At 46.1% G+C, this 21,030-nt stretch overlaps 1 protein-coding gene across 4 annotated transcripts in view; it reads left to right on the top strand.

Moving 5' to 3' along the window:
• The first annotated feature begins 6,914 nt into the window (after positions 1-6,914).
• THRB (thyroid hormone receptor beta) overlaps positions 6,915-21,030 on the top strand; it is a 160,803-nt gene continuing 146,687 nt past the window's right edge. For 2 of the 4 annotated variants that reach the window (XM_015853981.2, XM_015853980.2), the window contains exons 1-2: positions 6,915-7,028; positions 10,478-10,561. The gene's annotated coding sequence lies outside the window, so the exon portion shown is untranslated. Of the gene's footprint in view, positions 7,029-10,477; positions 10,562-19,315; positions 19,351-19,472; positions 19,492-21,030 lie in introns of those variants that run through there. The other 2 variants (XM_015853984.2, XM_032442348.1) reach the window with 2 other exon arrangements.

The raw sequence follows: 21,030 nt of genomic DNA, 5'->3' as shown, positions 1-21,030 counted from the left end.
TGCAAGAAGATATCACCTACGATATGATTAGGACATCTTGAGGTGCTAATTTTCTTGTTAGTCCACTGTCAGCCTTCCTTTCTCAGTGTAAACAGATAACAGTTTTGGGGAATGATTGAACCAATTACATTTACATTTTCACTGTCTCCCTAACCCTAAGACAATTTAATGGAGCAGTTTTGCACCATTATGAGGGTATTTTGCCAAGGGCTTTGTTTGGTCCAAGAGGCATCAGGGCATAGTGATGATGAGCTCCACGAACGCAGAAGAGATGTGAGGCAAGAGTAACAGCAAGGCTGGCTGGGCAGGGGCTTGACCAGTAAGGGAATTGATCCCACAGTCCCTGAGTGAGGTGACAGTCGCCACTTTGCCAGGCAAACTCTTGATGATTAGGTAAGTCTGAAGCCAAGCACAGATGTCAAGTTAGCAGGCCAGGATCAAGACTGGGGTCAGAATGAAGAAGTCAGAAAGCCAAGTGCAGGACATCTGTGGCATAGCTTAAGCAGGAGCCAAGAGTGCAGGCATGAGATTAAACGCAGCTGTGGAGCAGTCTTCTTCCAGCTTGGGCACCACACCAGAATCAACCTTGAGACAAACCTCCAGAAGAGGTGAAGAGGTTGACACTAGTGTTGACCACTGTCAGAAAGTCTTGAATCCTTCCTCAGCTTTATTCTGACTGTGGCTTCAGCTGGGAGAAGAACACAAGCTGATTCTCTGTCTACAGCAGGAAAAAAACAAAACAAAACAAAAAAAAACCCAACCTGATTTAGGTATACCCCAGTCTCATGTGCATGTGTCTTTAACATGTATGTTGAAAGTATTAATAGTATACTTTTAACTTGGAAATCCCTACATATCCTCACAGTGGTATTGTTACTGTAGCAGAACATACTCCTACATGATCCTACTTGGTTAGCCTTAAAAATAGTTTAAAAATAGAAAGGAAGAACAGAGTCTTTGTCTATGAGTGCTAAAATCTGTCTTGGAGAAACTGTCGATGAATTGCCATGGAAACATTTACTAATTGTCCATGTATCCCATAAAAATAGTAACACAAAAGGTAGATTTGTGAGAGGTGACCTAAACCAAAAGAAGAGTCCTGAACAGTGTGTTATAGAAAAACCTTTTTGTCTCCAGAATCTCTCTATGCACACTACACTGAGATTACCTTGGCACATGCCCAAATGGGACCACATTCCCACTGTAGACTTGCAGTGTCACCATGATCCTTGGTGCCTGTTCAAAGTCCATTCTTCAAAACACAGGGATCACTGGACCAGGACACCCACCCATTCTCTGTCCCAGGTTTTAAGATGTGATTAATCAAGTTCCTCTCCCTGTTGTTTTTGTTTGTTTGTTTGTTTTCAATTTCTTTTTCATTATCCATAAGAAATGCTGCTTTCCAGTCCTAGGTGTATTTCTTCTGAGCTGGGTGTGATGCAAACCCGGTCATAGCTCATGCCCTTTGGAATTTGCAAATTAATTTAGAAGCTCACAGCAAATCAGGGCAGCAAATAGGAGAGGTAGGAAATACACTCAGGTAAAGCTATTTTAGCCAGAAGTACATTTTGAAAGCTCTCAGAAGTAATTTTCTGTTTGTTTGTTTCTAAGTTATCTTCAAGTAGTATTGACAGAATCTTATATCAGCCATTCATGCTTCATTGACCAACCCCGGAGGCATTTGAGCTCTTAAAAAACACATCAAGCCTCTCTGCATTTTTAAGCTCTTAATGTTAATTGTTGTGTAGCAAAGGAATCTGTCTGTTCTAGGAAATATTTCCATAGCTAAGTCTAAAAAATGTTCTGGAATGACAGCACATTTTTGCTCATGGGCAGTTCACACTGTCAGCCAGCAGCGAGCAGTTACTGACCTAACATGGTTGTGTACTACTGGATCTAAATCATTCTCTACTCATTCCTTGGGTCATTTAATGCAGGCAGAGAATATAACCAAACAAAAGGGTGTCTCTTGTTGTTGTTTTTCTTTTTTCTTACTCTTTCTTCCTGTTACTGAGGAATCTGTTCCCTACCCATGAGTAAGAAAACAATGTCTTCTCTGAAGTGAATTCCTCACCTATATGTGAAATGAGTTTTTTCTGTAAGGCTTTCTGCCTTAATTTTTCTGCAGAATTAGAAGGAGAAATATATCTATGCTTTGGTTAAAATGAGGCAGCATATGGAAGTGTGCCATCTGGGAGATTACCATGGAAGAAATCTTGAACAAAATTGCCATTTTGACCACTACATGTCTAGCACTGATTTTAAAACAGTAATGCCCCTTGACAAAAATGATAACCAAGGAATTTTTCAGTTCGTTTTGGATCAGAAAGAAGTAATTAAATCACTTATGCTTGAACTGTTCCTATTAGAAACATCACATTTATTTATTCTCTGAAATCCATGTTTCAATACATGAGCAGATGTGCACAAGCAGGAGATCACTTAGGTCTTAGCCTTACAACAGCTCTTCTTGCAGATCTCACCCAGGACTCACACAAAGAATTAACTAGGAAGGTGAGAAGTACTGGGCTTGGGCCAGGGGGAATGGCTCCAGCAGAGCTATGTTGCTGGTAGAGGGTGAGAGCCACACACCAGGGAGCAGTGCAGCCATATGAAGACAGGAGCTGTCCATGCAGACCACTTTCTTTTCATTCAATAGGAATGTCTGCAACGTTGAGAGCTTACCTCTTTCTGAAATGTTCAGCTCTTAAAATCTTTTTTTTTTCTTCTTTTTTTTTTCTTTGTCTCTGAGTATTGGTGCCAGGATAATCCTTTAAGTGATCCATTTGTCTGTCCCTTTATTTCTTTGTGGATAGACCTCGGTGTATAGTGAGCTGGCTGAAGCAAAACTCATGGAGGAAGCATTGATCTGGATAAAGTTGTGCTAGACTGTAAACACAATTTACTCAAAGGATTGTTGCATGACAGTCTCTTCTGGTTTAAAGCTAATGTGTTTAAAGCTCGTTCCACTAGCCATTGTACACCAGCATCTGCATCATCTGCAGCATATAAGTTTTGCAAGTGCCAAGGGATGCATTTCTCTTGCACAATTTCTGGCACATAGCATTTTTCTAATAATCTACCACTACTCTAACTTCTTAAATTGTGTAGCAATCAAGGGCAGAAGACTGAATAGCAAAAACTCGCTAATATGAACCACACACATCACTGTAGCATTTGACAGTCTCTACCATTATTTGTTTTGTTGAATCTTGAAGCAATGTGTTTTGTCAAGGAAAGTAATTACTATCAACACAGCTTTATACCCAGGTGCAGCATGCACAGATTAAGCATGAGCAAAAAGAGACAAAATATTCTGCTTGATGATTAACACTAAGCATGGTTTCTGTGAATAAAGAGATGCCAAAGTTCTTGCACATGAGGGCTGATCCACAAAAGCTGACAGTGCCAAACCATCAAATGCTTTGGCTTTTCCACCTGTTCACTATCAGAAGGTGTGGATAACTGGGCTCAACAGAGAATGCTGTGATTTTATTTTGCCAGTAACATAGGTCTTAAATGTCCACTCAGACAAGATGTGGGACTGTCTGAAGAGGTGAACTAAAAGGATACACATAAACATAGGGTTAACAGTCATATGTAAAGAGTATTCCAGCAAGAAGTGTAAAATTCCAGCACTGCTTTACAAGGTAAAGGAGAATAAGAGATGAGTCAACCTGAATACCTTGGCAGTACTGTGTGAGCCAGTGGGGACATCTCGAAGGAAATAATGTCATAAATTGGCAAGGCAGTAACCGCATTTATCTGCTTAAATAAGATTCAGTCCCTGAAAGTCTTCACTTTCAAGAACAAACTGAATATTCAATTCATGTTATTTTCAACTTGACAGATGGATGTGAAAGCTGGAAATCTACCAAAAGTATAGGCAGTTGTGCAGGAAACCTGATGAAACACCCCTCCTCCCAAAAACAAAAAAAGGAGAAGGAGAAGAAGGAAAAGAGGCGGTATCTGGGATATGCGTTCATAACGAGAAGGAAGAAATTACAGCGGTCGAAACGTACTCAGAAGTATTTGTATGCAGGGAGCGCTGGAAGGGACCCTCCCCCGGGCCGTGCCGCCCCTCAGCGCCGCTGGCGGCCGTGACCACGGACAGCTCCGCCGCCGGCTGCAGCCGCTGCTGGGCGCTGCCGGGAAGTGCGTAGCCGGGTCTTACTTAGACGTGTGAGAAATTAATAGGAAACCATATATATATATGTACATGTTATTTTATTTTATTTTTTTTTCCCATGAAAATACAGAGATGGGCTTTTGGTCATTTATATTTTTATGCTTTAAAGAAATCATCGTGGCACTATAGAACGTATTGCAACAGTCTTTAAGGGAGCATGAGTAGTGCAGCTTTAGGCTCTCCTCCAGACACTGTTTTTCAACGCTATACGGGAATTGCTAAGTCACGGCCTGAACCAATAACTGAGTGCCTGGTGAAGGGACACAGCCAGCCCTGGGAGCACAGGTGAAAGCAATTCACCTAATCTCATTTAAGGGCTGGCTGCCACAACAGAAGGATCTCTACCCGGAGTTTCCTCCTCTTGCAATATTTGGCAAGCTCTGATCCTTGCAATGAGTAGGCAAATCTTTATTTAACTGGATTATGGCCATCACCCTTTTTTGGGTTATTAGGAACTGGTTATCTGCTATTGCCTTTCTCTACAAACACAGTGGGCTTAATCTACTCCCAAGTACTTCCCAGTTCCAGCTGGATGTGTCCTTTCCTCCGGATAGATCTCTGGTACAGAAACACACAACTGCCCCACTAATGAAACAATACAGACAATCATAGAATCACCGAGGTTGGAAAAGCCCTAAAAGATCATCCAGTCCAACCGTTCACCTATTACCAACAGCTCCCACTAAACCATGTCCCTCAACACAACATCCAATCATTCCTTGAACACCCCGGGGTCAGTGACTCCACCACCTCCCTGGGCAGCCCATTCCAGTGCCTGACCACCCTTTCTGAGGTCAGATGTGTTTACTTGCTGCTGGGTTGAAGCAAACGATGCCACAAAGTCCAAAACCTTTAAGATTTATCTCCAGAGAGGCCTTAAAAACAATGTCATCCATTCCCCTGATGGTCACCAGAATTGCTGCTGCTCCTGGCTTGTTCACCTCATCTCAGTGCCCAGCTGCTTCCCCTCCCCTCCTACATCAAGATGTCCTTTTTGTCCTTATTCCTCATCACCTTTCTCCTTCATCACTGATTTTTATTTATTTATTTATTTATTTTTAATCTTAGCACTATCCCCTCATCTTTTGCTAAGGAACGGTGCAGTCTCATCAGCTCTTCTGCTGACTTGTTTCAGTCCTGGCCTACAAAGCTTCTCCTATGTGGAGCAACCAGCCCCGCTGGGTATGGGAAGTGATGGTGTAAGAGATGCAGGCAGTTCAATCACATCTTACACATTTATACTAGGTGAAAAACTGAAAATTTGTTTAAATATAGAGAATTTAGTCCAGCTCATTACCTTCAGATATTTAGAAGTGTGCAATTTTTGATTTTGCCAGTGCAAGAACAGTCCTTCCTTGTGGCTTTAGAAGACACTGAAACTTTTCCAGGCAACTGCTGAGTACGGTGACTTTCAAATCCAACAGTTAGCGGAGGCTCCCTGCAATGTGCTTCCTAGAGTCAGGACCAAAGTATCAGATAACTGGATGTCGGGGGAAATTTTTCACTCAGAGGATGGTGAGGCCCTGGCACTGCTGCCTAGAGAAGCTGTGGGTGCCCCATCCCTGGAGGTGCTAAAGGCTGGGTTGGATGCAGCCCTGGGCAGCCTGAGCTGATGGGTGGCAGCCCTGTCCATGGCAGGGGGTGGAACTGGATGGGCTTTAAGGTCCTTTCTTTCCCAAACCGTTTTGTGGTTCTGAGGTTCTTTGATCTTAATGGAGAATCTTGGCTGCCTGCTTGTGCTATTTCCTGCTGAAATCAGTTGATATTTGTTGAGTTTTGCTGTCATTCATTGAGTTATGTAATTGAATTAAATCTGGTTTAAAATGAATATTAAGTTTTAGCTGGGTTGTAAAGATGTTGTACGGTGTTTGTGTAGTAATAACTAAATGGTGCCTATGAGAAGCCAGAGTTGAGAGTATTCCAGCACACCGTACTTAGATAACTGTTCTGATGGCTGAGCAGCAGGGATGTTTTTGCAGGATGGTAACTGAGTGCCAACATCTTTACGTGTCAGCTGAGCCTGGGATGCTGCAAACACAGCAAGCGTGGATTGTACTTTCAGAGCAGGACGGCGCTATTAGGGAGCAGCGCTCGGGAGGTTCGGATACTAACTAGAATGGCATTTTAATAGTTTTACCACCTTGGAAATGCGCTTCGCTCTCAGCTGTGCCGTTACTACACCGCCTGGTCATGCTAATGGCATCCCTTTGCCGCAGGCAGGCGGGCGCTCCGTGCGTTCTCCCAGGGCAGGCAGCGCGGTGACAGCTCAGCCCCGCCTCGCCCTTCTCTCTTTTTCTTTCATTTCTCGTTACATGCCGAACATACCGCTAAGGAAGTCGCGAACATAAAGAAGCTGAATTTCCAAAGCCGGTTAAAACCCGTGAGCCCGACGTGCGTGTATTTCGGCTGCGGCAGAGCTCAGCCGGTGCGCAGGGATGCGAAGTAAGCAGGGCAGAGCGCCGTGCCGTGCCCGAGAGCTCCCTGCCGAAGGACCGCGCTCTGCTCTTACGCAACGCCGTGCCCTGCGGTTCAGCAGAGCCGGCAGCGCTCCGCAGTGCCGCTCTGTCACCCGTCTCCCAGCCGCAGCGCTTCCGCCGCCGCTCGCGGTGTCCCCCGGTCCCCCTTTCCCCTCGGGGCTCCGCGCCGCTCCAGGCCGCGCTGCCATGACAGCCACCGGGCGCCCGGCCCCGCCCGCCTCCCGCCCGGCAGCCGCGCCGCCTCCCGCTCCGCTCCCCCCGCGTTGCCTCCCGCGGGGTCAGCCGGGGACAGCGCCCGCCTCCCGCCGCAGGAAGCGCCGCAGCCGCCCCGGCGCCTCCCGCTCGGCGCTCGCCGGTGGCAGGTGAGACTGCCCGCGTCCTCCCGCTCGCGGCGGCGGCGGAGGGGCAGGGGGAGCCCCGGGGCGGAGGGGCCGGGCGGGGCCCGCGGTCGAGCGCAGCCGGGAGACGGAGGGGGCCGGGGTGGGGGGACGGCGGGGCTGCGCGGGGTCGCGGGGTCACCCTTCTGCCGTCGGGTCGCGTCCTCCTCTGCGTCCTCCTCTCCTCCCCCGTCCGTCCCCTGGATGGATGTCTATGGGAGCAGACGGCCCGAGGACGTGCCCGGGGCTTCGGCCGGGTCCGTCCCAGTGCCGTGCGGCAGCGCTCCGGACCGCTGTCCCTACCCTGGCGCCTGTGGGGATGCTGCGCTGACAGCCCGGGGGTCGCTGATGTGAGCTCTCAGCCTGTCAGCAGATGCACGTGGGGATACAAGTTGTGAGCTGCTCCTTGTGTGTGCCCTAACTGCCTGTTCACGGTGCGTGTGACTGGAAAGACAGATTGACCGATGTTTTAAAACCAGTGGTCACTACTGACCTCCTGGTCAAGGCTACTGAGTGCTTCGTAGCAGTGACACACAGTTGTCAGTGTGTGCTGGGACAGGGCCTCGAGGCAGAGAGGGATGGGGGAATGCAACAGCATGGAGGAACCCAACCCGAGGCCCAGGGCGACAGGTGGCTGCTGGCCTTGTGCCTTCTTCCCACAGGGCAGGGCCTCTTCTCAGTGAAACCACAGCTAAAGTGCTGCTGCCTGCAGGAAGGGCAGGGCTGGCCCTGCTTACAGGGATGCAGTAGCGAACCAGAGATCCATTTAATTTTGTCAGACTTTTGAGCCAGCCATGTGTCCAGGTGGCCAAGAAGGCCAATGGCAGCCTGGCTTGTATCAGAATGAATGCAGTCAGCAGGAGCGGGGAGGTGATTGTCCGCCTGTACTTGGCAGTGGTGGGGCTGCACTTCAAGTACTGCGTTCAGTTTTGGTCCCTTCACTACATGAAAAGACACCGAGGTCCTGGAGTGTGTCCAGAGAAGGGCAACGAAGCTGTGAGGGATCTGTAGCACAAGTCTTACAGGGAGCAGCTGAAGGAACTGGGATTATTTCATCTGGAGAAAAGGAGGCTCAGGGTAGACCTTACTTCTTCTCCCAGGTAACTAGAAATAGGACAAGAGGGAATGGCCTTATGTTGCACCAGGGGAGGTTCAAGTTGGATATTAAGAAACATTTCTTCTGAGTGTTTCAGAGCCATCAGTGGAGTTAACATCCCTGGAGGTGTTCAAGAAATGTGTAAATGTGGCACTGAGGGACATGATGGGGTTGAGTTGACAGTTGGAATAGATGTTCTTAGTGACCTTATCCCAAACTTAATGATTCCGTGATACTATGAAAGCATATCTGGGAAAAAATGTAGCTTGCACATCAGCCCTACAACCTGGGGAGTAAAGTTCTTGTGAGGAAGTTGTGCCATTTCGGGGTGTGAATGCCACCCTGTGTGCTTGGCTGACTGCTGCCATGGCAGGTGGAAGGTGTGCTCAGCTGGTGGTATGCGAGCAGGAAGGGGTGGGAAGGCCTCAATGGAAAGGGAGAAGTTCCACCCAGCAGGGATCTCATTTCCCTAGAAACAAAGTGTGCCTGAAAGAAAAGACTGCATGGAGTTGCTGAGACTGAATGAGTAGCAAAAGGAAAGAAAGATGCTGTCACTAAATAAAAGTTAGTAGGGTCCAGAGAAGCAAGGTTTCCAAAAAGAGCAAGACTTGGTTAGGAATTCAAAGCAGAATAGGATGTGCACAAGAGTAAGGTCTTGGTCTCTTTCATTGTATCAGTACAGATAAGATGAAAATACACAGCTTCTCATGTGAACTGAAACTGATCAGCTGACAAAAAGCTTGAGCAGGACAAAGGAGAAGTCATTGTTAGTTAAAAAATAAAAAGAAAAAAAAAAAGAAAAAAATAAAAAATGCTGGGAAAATGTATCAGGACTTACTGGAGAAATGAGAAAAAACATTGTCTCAGGTATAAAAAGGAAATCTCTTAAGAATGAGGCCTACTGGAAAGAAAGAAAGAATGGGAACCTGCAACACTGCTTTAAGTTTATGGAGCAAACTGAAATGGGGAACTTCAGAGAAAAAAGGGTTGGTTAAAAAAGTGAAATCCAAAGAAATGTCAATGATGGAAACATTTGGTTAAAAAGAAGTTGAAGTGCTCCAGATAAGATGGAAGTATTCACAAGGTTGTATTTGAGTTGGTTGGCTGGCAATAGAGGAGCCAAACAAAAGCAGTGGCAGGTTTGTATTACTCAGAAAGCTGCTGAGACTAAGGGAAGATGTTGGCTTCCATTACAGCAGTTGTGTAGAGCTGAGGTCAGCCCTAGTAATACTCCAGAAGAGGGACTGCTCATAGAAAAATTGTGGAGAAGCATGGTGGAATGGCGGTGGATGCAGGAAGTCAGCAGGTGGCCGCACTGCTGCAGGCAGCTTTGAGACTTCTGCTGGGATGGAGTGTCGTAAATCTCCTGCCCTGGGGAGCTGTAGGCCTCATGTGTGGGTGCTGGGAAGGCCCTGAATGTTCCTCTTTTGTTTTCTGTGTAAATGAAGATGCTCTGGAGAAACCTAAGTAATTATCAAATTTCTGAAGGCTGCCTGTCCAGGAGCTGGAAATGATGAAGCCAGAAAAACCTGCTTGATACTGAATAATGTTTCAAAAGAAAAGGAAAACGTGAGGAAAACTTTTAAGGAGAAAACCAAGTGTTGAAGCACGGAAGTCATGAATATAAATGGTTAAAGGAAAGGCAGAAATAAATAAAATGAGAAAAACAAGATACCCGTAGTAAGCTTCCTACACTTTCCAGGCCGACAAGGCAATTTAGCTGTATTTGCCATCAGTCCTGAAAACGGCAGCCATTGATAACAAAAGGTATTCTTTCATCAGGGTGCATCTGAAGGTGGCTTTACATTTAGGTCTCAGCTTGGCTTCCTGAATGCACAGCAGGCCGCTTTTCTGAAGTTACTGATACTTCCATTACGTTTCTTAAACTTGAATTTTTTTTGTAAAAAAGCATTAAACTGAAAACATTAATTACATAATTTCTAATCAGTTGATCTTCTGTACCTAGCAGTTAGCATGTCAGGGAGAAACCTATGAAACCTGAGGAACCTATGAAACATGAGCTGGAAGAGGGCTGGAAATACATCATATCTTCCAAACATGTTGTGATTGCTATATTAATGGATTAGTAAACAAATAACAGGAGGGAGAAGAAGGATCCACACAAAGCTTTCAGCATATTAGTTAGCATGCTGCAATTGTCTGCCATGCGTTGGCTGTAATTTAAAAAAGATATTGGGGGCTGTAAATTGGAATGCCTTATGTAAATGGAGTTACGAAAGCGATTGTCTTTCTTTTGTGTTAAGAGGTTTGGTGTCGCTATCCCTGGGAAATGACAGAACACAAACTCTGTGGTTATTTCAGAGATGTTTTTCTTTAGGTTACTGGAGGTCCTCGTGGTTACCTTTGGTCAAGCTCACAGTAAAGTCAAGCTTCAGGAAGTTTACCCATCCTCCTGATGAAGGTAAGGAGACTTTTGTTAAGAAGTATGGCTTCTGGATGACAAGTGACTGCTTCCAACATGAGTGCAGGGAATACAGCACTTGATGTGGAGATGAACTGATAAGTCTGTTACCTGGCCAGCTGAGGGCTGCATGGCAGAGAGAAGTGAAATCAGTAAGAAGTTTAGAGGGGTCTGTGTTGACATTGTAATTTAATGGAGTTTGGAGTCAGAAGTAATGTGAGAAGTAACCTTAATTTTGTTAGTACAGTGGCAGATTAATTTAAAAAGATGAGTAAATAAAAAGAAAGGGAACTGTAAATAAACAAACGAATAGTAAACTTTCTAAATAGATAAATAATAAGCATATTAAAGTGGGGCCATTGTGGTGTGAAACTGCAGAATGAGAGCACATCTGGAATGGAAAATTAAGTTGTTACTGTGGATGAATGTTTTGTTCTCCAGTCTGGCCGGGGTAGATGGATTTCGGTTCTTTTACCATGCCAGTTGTTGAATTTTTAATTATTAGCTTTCGCAGTAAGGATGCACAACTTACCTACTGTTTTGAGTTATGATAGGAGATGTACTTAGGATCTGAGATCTGCCCAGTCTTCTGGGATTGAGCTGTATGTTTTCATTAGATGTGGAGTCACTCACTGCAGTAAGTCTAGAAATGTGCAGATGCTAAACATAATGCAGAATTTTAATTATTGTTTACAGTCGATTACAATGCTATTTTTGTGTTGTTTGCCTCCCTCTGGCACCTTCAAGTCCTAATTAATTCATAACTGTGGGTGGTGGGATTAGGGCTGGCAGCAACACTCACCTCAAGCAGCCCACCAGAACCTATCGCTGTACTTGCAGTAATCCTGCAGAAGCAAAGATCAAATTCTTGGGAAGTTAGATAAAGGTAACTTTTGTTGTTGTTGCCAGGATTATTTTTATCATGTTGTCAACATATGTGTTAATGTACAAACATGTTGGTGGAGTATACAGAACTCATGAAACTCATGACAAGGGGAAGACTTCATATACTTGTGAAATTAGAGCGCTGAAGATGAGGTGTGTAGAAAAATGTTTAAGGCAAACCAGTGTTTGCTTGACTCTAAGGACCTGGCTGGCACTGTTCCTTATGGTGAGCTGCCCAGTGACATCCATGACACTAACACAGAAAACCTGTGAGCAAATATAGGATTGACTGATGTGGTTCAAGGAGTGGCTATTTCTCACATTTCTATGGAGGTGGTACCTCAGGTTCATACACAGCTTATGAGTGAGGTGGTGGATTGCTGCTTTTTCATTCCTATAATGCTGCAGTTGTTGCAAGTTTTTGGTTTTTTTTTTTGTTGGTGGTGGTTTGTTGTTGTGTTTTTTTGGCTTTCAAGTGCTTCTGTAATTGGTTTCTAGAGCTTTCTTGATTTGACCTAATTGGACATTTTGAATGTTTGCCAAAGTACAGGCCAGGATTTTGCCAGTTTTCCATCAATGACTACTAAGGCTCATTTGGAGGATCTATTAGAGTTCCAAAAGAGCAATTTTTGAACTGGAATTGTTATAATGAGTGCTATTTTATCAATGGGCATTTTCAGCATTGAATGATGAAAAATGGCACTGCAATGAACAATAAACATACATTTCTTTTTAGAGAATCTCCTCCCTTCTGATGATTATTACACTGTACTGGGAATTCTATAGCCAGGATTGAGAAAAACTTTTCTTCATTCTGCTCTGTAACGACACTGTTGGCAAAATTCAAGGTGTTGTTTTTAAAAGATCGTTAGACCATTAAGAAGTGGTTTTAGCAGGTAAGACTACTTCAAAGAAGTTTGTTTGCTCTTCATGGTGCTAAAAGTGTAAGCACCAGCTCTCTAGAAGTCTTCAGAAAGAACAAGTAACCGCTGTTGTGTAGCCTGAAAGACTAGTGAATGGGAAGAAATGATGTGTTGGGAGGGAGGAAAAGCAAGCAGCACATGCCATCATCAGTTTCTAATCATCCTCAACTCCTCCTCGAGTTCTCATTTTTATGGAGATAATTAAAAGACCGAGTGCAAGTTGTTCAGCCTGTTTTGGTGCATTTCTAATTTGTCTGTAGCCTTGGTACGCAAGTATAGATTTGACAGAAAGTTTCTTCTGAAGAAATAGGGCTGGATATTCTACTTGATACATTAACAAGCAGGAGGTTCCTACATGTTGGAATTAGCTACTTATCTCGCCCATTGCTTGTTTGTTCATGTTCTGCTCATTCAAACGTATCCTAAAGAAATGAGATTTCCAGCTGTTACAGTTGCTCCAGTTTCTAATTTGTTTCAGGAGTTCGTAGCCGTGAGTCTGAGCGCACCAGGTAGGATCTGTAGGTGGCTATATACTACTGCTCACTGCATTTGGGTCATATGTAGCTCTTTAATGTTAGTGATTTTGTGTTTTGGCAAACCAGGGAACTATAAAAAGTGTGTCCTCAAATTACATTTATGCTCTTTTTTGCATAGTGAATTCAGAGTGCAAATGATTACATCTGTCATTTTTTCATGCCTTCTTAATGCCACTGTTCTGGCAGTGGTTTCTACCAAGATGAGTACACAAACTGCTGTGTGATGACTTGCTGTACTTATTCTGTAGGAGTAAAACAAGTGCCTTTTCTGAAGTACTTCCCTCTTCAAAGATTGATGCACTTTTGATAACACTGCAAATGCTCTAAGCAAGCTTGTATTGCTTAAGGTCACTAGAAGAACCAGAGGTCTGACTCAAATAGGACTCCTCCTCTGCAGGTTCTACAGCAAGAGCTTTCAAACTGGCCTCCAAAGCACCTCTTGAGGATTCCTGGCAGATCAGGTGCTCTAGGGGAAGGAACTGCTGCTTTTTTCAAGCACTATTAGCATAAGTATCACTACATGAAGTCCGTAATGACACTCAGAAGACACCTTCCTCTTGTAAATCAGGAGGCAAATCTTGCTTCAGTTGATGTTTACTGAAATAAGACTGCTGGAATTGTACCAGTGCTGCACATCACACTGATCAGGTATATCTACTCATACTAAGCTATGTGCTACGCCTGCAGTAAAAAATGGCAACATGCACCCTAAAGTAATAGAATTATGGTACTATGCCATTGTAGCATTTCTGCTAGCACCGTGGTAATATTTATCTGCCATACCTTTGAAGAGAACTTGGGAATGAAAACACTTTGATGAAAACTATACATGTCTAAATTATTTCAAATATCCAACTATGAGTGGATTCAGTATGAAAAAAGAGAAAGTGAGCTCATTTGGTTCATGTTCAGGCCTGCTAAGATAAAGCTTAATAAAATATTGCTAAAGCAAAAGACAGCAAAACAGAAAGATGACAGTGCAATACTTTATGTTTTCAGTTACTGGAATGGGCAGATGTCCTGATGTCCAAGGAAGAGACACTACACTTATAAGTTTTGTTCTGAGTAGAAAGATAGAATCTTCATTTGTAGTTTGTAACACTTTTATGCTATGTTTTGTGGCATATGTATATTTTCCACTGTTAATTACAAATAACAAGTTGGTTTAGAATATGGTGATCTGCACATTCCCTCGGTTAATCCTCCTACCCACCCACCTGCTACTTGAGGTCTGTATGGCCCTCCATTAGGAGCAAGAGAACTTGGTAAACTCTTGCTTCTGTCAGGCCTCCAAAATCAAATCTCTGCCCAGTGGGTTTTAACTTTCCCTCAAAGTAACCCAACTATCACTATCACAACTGCCAGAGTCTTTCCAAGCCCTAATCTTTTAACTGGAACCACAGTGGTTTGGGACACAGGATCTGGTCTGAGTAGGAATACAGGCCATCTTACTACTCTGCCTCCTACAGAGCTACCTTCATGCTCACTCTGATTTTTCCTAAAAGAGATGTCCTGTATCCATCATCAAAACAGGGCTCTGTCGAAAGCTGTGGTGGTGTCACACCTGTTCCAAACTAGAGACTTTTCTGCGGGTCACTTAAATGGAGCTTTCTATTGCCTGACAGGATGTCCTCACTACTGTCCCAGTCTCACCCTGTGTTCCATTCAGTATGAAAAGAAAGCTACACATCCAAACTAAGTCTGTCACTCGTCGTCTATTTTTTTCCATTAATGTTATTACAGCCCCTGTTGTGTATTTTTATGAAATCCAAACTAGGCCCACTGCCATTTTCATGAGATTTGGAGCCACTGATCATAAAAATTTTCATCACAGGCGGCAGCAGAATATGACAAGAATGACCTTGATTATCTTGTCAGAAGATAAGAAGTATGAATCACCGCTTTTATTTATTCCAGCAGCCCATCTAGCCCAGCTGCCTTCGACTGATGCTAACAAATAGAGGATGCTTACTAAAAGACTGGAAGAAATGGGATAAGTGTAGAATTTCCTAACTTCTGGCAGTCAGGGGTTATGGGAATTTCCTGAGCCAGAGATTTCACGGGATTGCATCATCATGTTTACTCACCATTGATAGACTTATCGACCATAAATTTTCTGATCCGTTCTGAACTTTCCTGAACCTCCACATCATCCTTTGATGACAGTCCAGACAGTCTTTTATAGTAAAACAGCTTTTGCAATAAAAGGAAGAATATCCACAAATCCCTATTTAGTCTGGAAGCCTGTTTCAGTGTAGGAGGGCTCAGTCTGTCTTCTCAAAGACTTTGTTATTGCAGTTTAGAAATGCAGATCTTCAATTTTTTTTTTATTATTTTTTTAATTTTTTTTTGTTGATAACTTAATCTTGCTGTTTTTCTTTCCGTTCACTTTTTTTTTTTTTTTTTTTTTTTTTTTTTTTTTTTTTTCCCCTCGTTCATTTGGTTTTGTGGACCAAGCACTGATGTCCTGTGGTGCCATTTGCATCCCTGCATAACTTGGAAAAAATTCCGAGCTGTATTTTTCATGCAAGATCAAAAACGGATATTTGTTGAAATATGCAGTGATATGAACTGTGCGTTGGAGGTTAGATTGTGCCTCTAGGTTTGTTTCTCTCTCTTGCTTTCCTCTTCGTTATTTATTTTTCTTTCTGGTTTCCCTGGATTTTCATACATGCCTCTTCTGTTCTCACACATCCACTGTGATTCCCCCTCAGTTCTGATAATAGAATGGAATTAGATGTCTGGGAAAAAAAAAAAAAAAAAAAAAAAAAAAAAAAAAAAAAAGAATACAAAGTATTACATGAGGGTATTTTTAGGTTCCCCAGAAGTCTTGAAACAGATAGAGATTGTTATATTGTATGATAAGATGGAAAATATTAAACAATGTGTTGTATTAGTGGTTTAATATCATATTTTTACAGTAAATGGATACTTGCCCCCAACAAAGTCTGTAGGTTGTTGGCCAAATGCCTTCAGCTGCCACTAAAGGTTTTGAAGCCATGCATGGCATTTAGAACAGACTGGTCTCAGCTATCATTAATAATAAATTGGAGTTACTCTACAGTTACTGTATTTGCATCTTGCCAGGTAGTTTTGAGGTATGGAAAAACACTGGTCATTTATGGTGTAAAGAGGGACACACACAAAATACTTTCTGCTGTGCTGAGTCACAGCTGCTAGTCTGAAGCATGAAAAAGGGCATGCATGCTTCCCTGATTTCCACATTTACCATAAGGATTTTTAAGTGAAACATTTTGGATTTTTTTAAATTTATTTTTATTCTTATTATGATTATTATATTCCCAGAAGATGAGGGTCTTGTTTAATCGCGAGACTCCACAGCAGTCTTAAACTACTGACCATTGGCTGTCTTACTGTAACTCCTCTCATCCTCAATCCGTGTGTTCTTGTGCACTGTGACACATTATTTCAGAGGCTTGGGGAAATAAGCAGCTTGGGAAACTGCAAACAGTAGGAAAAATGGCACGTTTGTAAGACTCTCCATGGGCAAGTGGCTGGGGGCTCCTCTGCCCACCAGACGATGTGTGCTATGCAGCCATGTGATTCAGCTGCTTCCTTAGCTCATGTTGTATTGGTCTGTGCTATCTGCCTGATGTGTATAAACAAATGAGTGGCTCCTCTCCCCCAAAAACCATCAAAACAAAACACGTGAAGATTGTAACATTTCTGAGAAAGACAAACGCATTTGTATATGAACAGATTAGCTAAGCGGGCAGCATAAATTCAAATACCCACAGGGAAAAACAAGGAAAATAACCAGCAAGGAGGGAATGTGTAAGTTGATGGGAGATGCAAGACATTCATTACCACTGGGAGGATCAGCTGGACTGTTGTTCTCCCCTGCCCACCCACCCCACTGTGTTGATATGTTGTTGGCTGGAAGCCAGGCAAAAAGTAGTAATGAGGAAAAATAAATTGAGAACAACAACAACAACAAAGCTGAAATCCACCAATGTGTCAACTTCTCTCTTTTTGTTAAAATTAAAATGAAAAAAATACTGAGTCTTATGCCTTGAAAGATTTATGGATCCTCTTCTAGTTCACTTCGGAGCTGGATTATGTTAGATGCTCTCTGGCTCCTGGTCATGTAAAGAGGTTGGCTTTTGCTTTTAAATTGAAGGAAATTCATGACTCTTGTGTTTGTGAACAAGCCACGATCCATGGGCAGCTGATGCAGTGGGAGTGCCTGCAGATGACCTCAAATCTGTTTCAAGGGAGGAGGATAATGCTGTCACTGCTTTCTTGGCCACATGAGCTGCATGGTTCTGCTTCCCTCTTTAGTGCTCACTGCTGGTCCTTGATGTGTGCAGCAGCTATGTTAAATTCCCATCAGACAGACGTTTTCTGCCTAAGAAAAGCATATCCGTGGATGTGCATTTTATGTGAATGCATGGCTGGTGCAGCTTGCCTATCCAAAGAGACACCCTGGTAGCAAGAGGGCAAGCTGAAATTCCTTGAGGGCACTTAAGTGCCCAGGGCTGGGACATCAGGAAGGGACAGCGTAGCAAACGGTGCTGTGTGTGGCATCAGAGTTCAATGTCACAGACTCACAGAATCATTACAGTTGGAAAAGACCACTAAGATCACCTAGTCCAACTGCCAACCCATCACCACCATGCCCACTGAACCATATCCCTACGTGCCATATCTACATGTTTCTTGAACACCTTCAGGGATGGTGACTTCACCACCTCAGTGGTGGACACATTTCTTGTGTTGAATGTGAAGTCGGTGGCTGGCCAGCCCTTTGGGACACTGTGATGTGTGCCTTCCTGCTGGTGTCTCATATTTGGTGGGGAGTGGCACAAGGACCCATGTCAGCATTGAGCTATCGGGTGTCCGCACGTACCTGAGCTTCTGTCAGTGGATGGCGGTAAGGGGGTGGTTCTGTGTGCCAGGTTTGATGACACATTTGAAGCTGATCACCATCACATGACCCCGTGTCCCCACATTTCAGTCATTTCAGAGCCGTGCATCACCACCCCGCTGGCTGGTTGGGTGCCCTGTGTTTAGCAGCAGATATTTATGACATGCTGAGGGAAGAACGAAGTTTAACTCACGTCCTTAACTAACCCTCAAGTGAGGGATTAACTGCCTACTGCATTCTTCTACTAAGTATTAATCACTTAACATTATTTCCATTTTTTACAAGTCTTTTGATTGCGCAGTACGGCAGTGCACAGTTTGGTTCGAGGTTGGGCCGTCTGGGGGCCTCTGAGGCCATGGTCGCTGCTGGCCAGCATGGCCCCACTGTTCTGCTCAGGGCAATGGGAAGCCACGAGCCGAGGGGCTGCAGCTCAGCATCCTCTCACCCTTCCTTCCCAGACCTGTCCTCCTGGCTGCAGCAGAGTTAAAAAATAATTACCAGTTTTTCAAAGGATCACCCACATACACATGGTATGAGAGTTCTTTGTTGGTTTCATTTTATTTGTACATGACTCACTCTTGGCAAAATGAGTGAGCCTCATGAGCCTGTAAAAATTCTGTTTGGATTAAATGATTTGCATTAAATGATTTACAACTGCAGGGATGGTTTAATATTCCTGTAATTCCTGGAGGAAAAACAATCTGATCGTACTCTTTCAGGTAGCTGCTGCCTTCGCGCCTGTGCCTCCAGACGCCATCTTCCTTGCTTGCTCGTTGCCTTGCTTGAGCCGACAGCTGTCTGCGAGGCTCGAGGTGATTCTCCTTCCCTTCCCACCTCGTGCATTAGAGCCTGGTGGTGGGGATGCGCTGCCACCCATCCCAGCTGTCTGAAACAGTCAGACAGTCATCCCAGTGACTGAAACCAAACCAGTGCGTGCCCCACGACCAGCGAGGACAGCCGTCAGTGGTGCACTTCTAAGCACCAGCTGTGTAGGGCAGGGCCCGTCACCCGCCGATTTCCCAGCGCTGTGCCCAGGGACGGTTCCCCAGAACAAGTGCTGGGCAACGCGGGGATCCCGTAGCGCTCTGCCCACGTCGCTGCCCTGGCCGATGCCGGCGGGCGTGTGCCGGCTGCGGCCCTGGGAGCCGAGAGCGCTGCGCTGACCCCGGTGCCCGCGGCGGGGCTGAGGCACAGCGTCGGTGCCCACGGGAAAGCCTCTGATCGCGGCGATCTTCCTTCCCCCGTGTCCGTGCCGAGCCGCGAGGACGGCTCCGGGCCGAGCTCCGGGCTCGGGATTCCCCCTCCCTCGGCACCGAGATCCCCGCGGCCCGCGAGCCCGGCGGTGCTCCCGGAGGGCGGTGACCCGGGGCAGCCCCGGTCCGGCGCTGCGAGCGGCGGCGGTGTCGGGGCCGCCGTCTGCCGAGCCGCGCTTCCCCCCGCCCCGCGCCCGCCTCCCGGCGACCCTCTCCGCGGCGCGGAGGGGCCGCGTTGCGTAACGCGCTCCGCACGGCGCCGGGACCGACGGCGGGCGAGGAGCGGCGGTGGCCGCGGCCGGAGGTGAGCGGAGCGGGTGGGGCCGGGGGGCGCAGCGCGGCGGTGCGCGGCCTCGCGGGAGGCGGCGCGGGCGGGGGGAATCCGGGTCACGTCCGCAGGCAGACGGCGGCCGGGAGCGGGGAGCGGCGGGAGGCTCCGCGCACGGTGAGTCGCCGCCCGGCAGCGCTTCCCCGCGCCGTCCGGGCGCTGTGTCGGGTGGCCCCCGGTGCCCGTCCGGTAGCGCCCGTCGGGGCGGCGGGGGCGGCGGGCGGGGTCGGGGCCGGCGCGGTGCGGTGCGCCGCTCCTGCGCGGGGGTTGGCGGCGGCGGCGCTTCGCTCCCGAAGTTTATCTGCCGAAGTTGCGTTTGACTTTTTAACGCAACAACAAACAGGCGCCCGCGCAGCGGAGAGCACGACGCGTTAATTGTTATCTACAAACGGGAGGGGAGGGCGCGGGCTGCGGTGGGCGCGCGGAGCCGGTAGAGGAGAGCGGCGGTGCGGGCAGGGCGGCGGCTGAGCGGCACCTGCGTGCGGAGCGATGCCGGGAGCGGGGCGGCTCGGATCGGCTCGGGGACAGCAGCAGGGTCCGCGCCTCGCTCCGGCCGCGGAGCTTAGAGCTCGTACATCGGAGCGGAGCCATCTGCCAGCCCAGGCAGCGTGCTGGGCTCGTGGCTACAGCGCCGGGCTGTCAGAAAGACGTGTCTGCGTAATCTATAGGCTGCATCTTTTCATAAACGGATTTGTTTTCCTTTTACGTTTCGGTGCCGCTTGTCTGTTGAGGCAGCTGGCAGTTGACTCGACTCTCTGGTTCCCGTTTTCCCGGCTCAGCTTCTGAGCAGTCAAAATTTGAGGGTAAAAACCAGAGCAAATGGCTTGTTCTTCATGAGATATTTCCATAGCAAAGAGGTAATTATCAGGAGACTGTATTACGATTGATGTGACCCTATTAGTTAGTATTGCCATACAGCGGGTGGTGTGAGCTCTGTCCCTCACTGTGCAGCATCGATACATTAAATGTATAGCCTATAAAAAGTGACCTGGTGGTGAGCAGGAGCTGCACTAAGTCACTGCAGAGTACAACCCTTCGTTTTCTCCCAGAACAGCTGTTAAGGGACAACAACAAACGTTCTGTGAAACTGGATATGCCTACTTCCTTCCTCCCCGGGCTTTTTTTTTCCCCTGCTAACCGGCTCACATCACCCTTCCTATCAGTGCCGGACCCTTCAGTCAGCCGCAGCTTTCTGTCGGTCGATGACCTTTGGGTGAGGTTGTGCACTTAGTTGTTATGTGCTATTAGTGCTATGTGCTATGGAACAACCTGGTCCTGACGGACCCATTGTGAAACTGAGGTTTCCACCACACAGTGGTCCCAGAGGAATCAAAGTGATGACTCTGTACTGAAGGAGGGAGGATTTAACTGTGTCTGCATCAGCTTCTAATGGGGAGCTGAGACAGCTCGAACCAGCGTCTGCTAGAGCCGATGGAAAACCCTTCGAGAATTCATTGGGTTTGGATCCAGCCGGTATGAGCAAGCACAGCATGGCTACTCTCAACTTTCCATGCTTCTGGAATTCTTTGCTTATCAAAGTCATTATGTAATGAGAAAATTACCGTGCTTTCCTCTTTTCCTGTGTGGGAATGGTCTTTCTGTTTGCTATACCCTGCTGATTTGGTTCACTTTTTCAAATGATGAGGTGTCATTTTA

Source organism: Coturnix japonica, chromosome 2 (genome assembly GCF_001577835.2).
Source record: "Coturnix japonica isolate 7356 chromosome 2, Coturnix japonica 2.1, whole genome shotgun sequence".
Classification (NCBI taxonomy): domain Eukaryota; kingdom Metazoa; phylum Chordata; class Aves; order Galliformes; family Phasianidae; genus Coturnix; species Coturnix japonica.
This window is presented reverse-complemented; position numbering and strand designations above follow the sequence as displayed.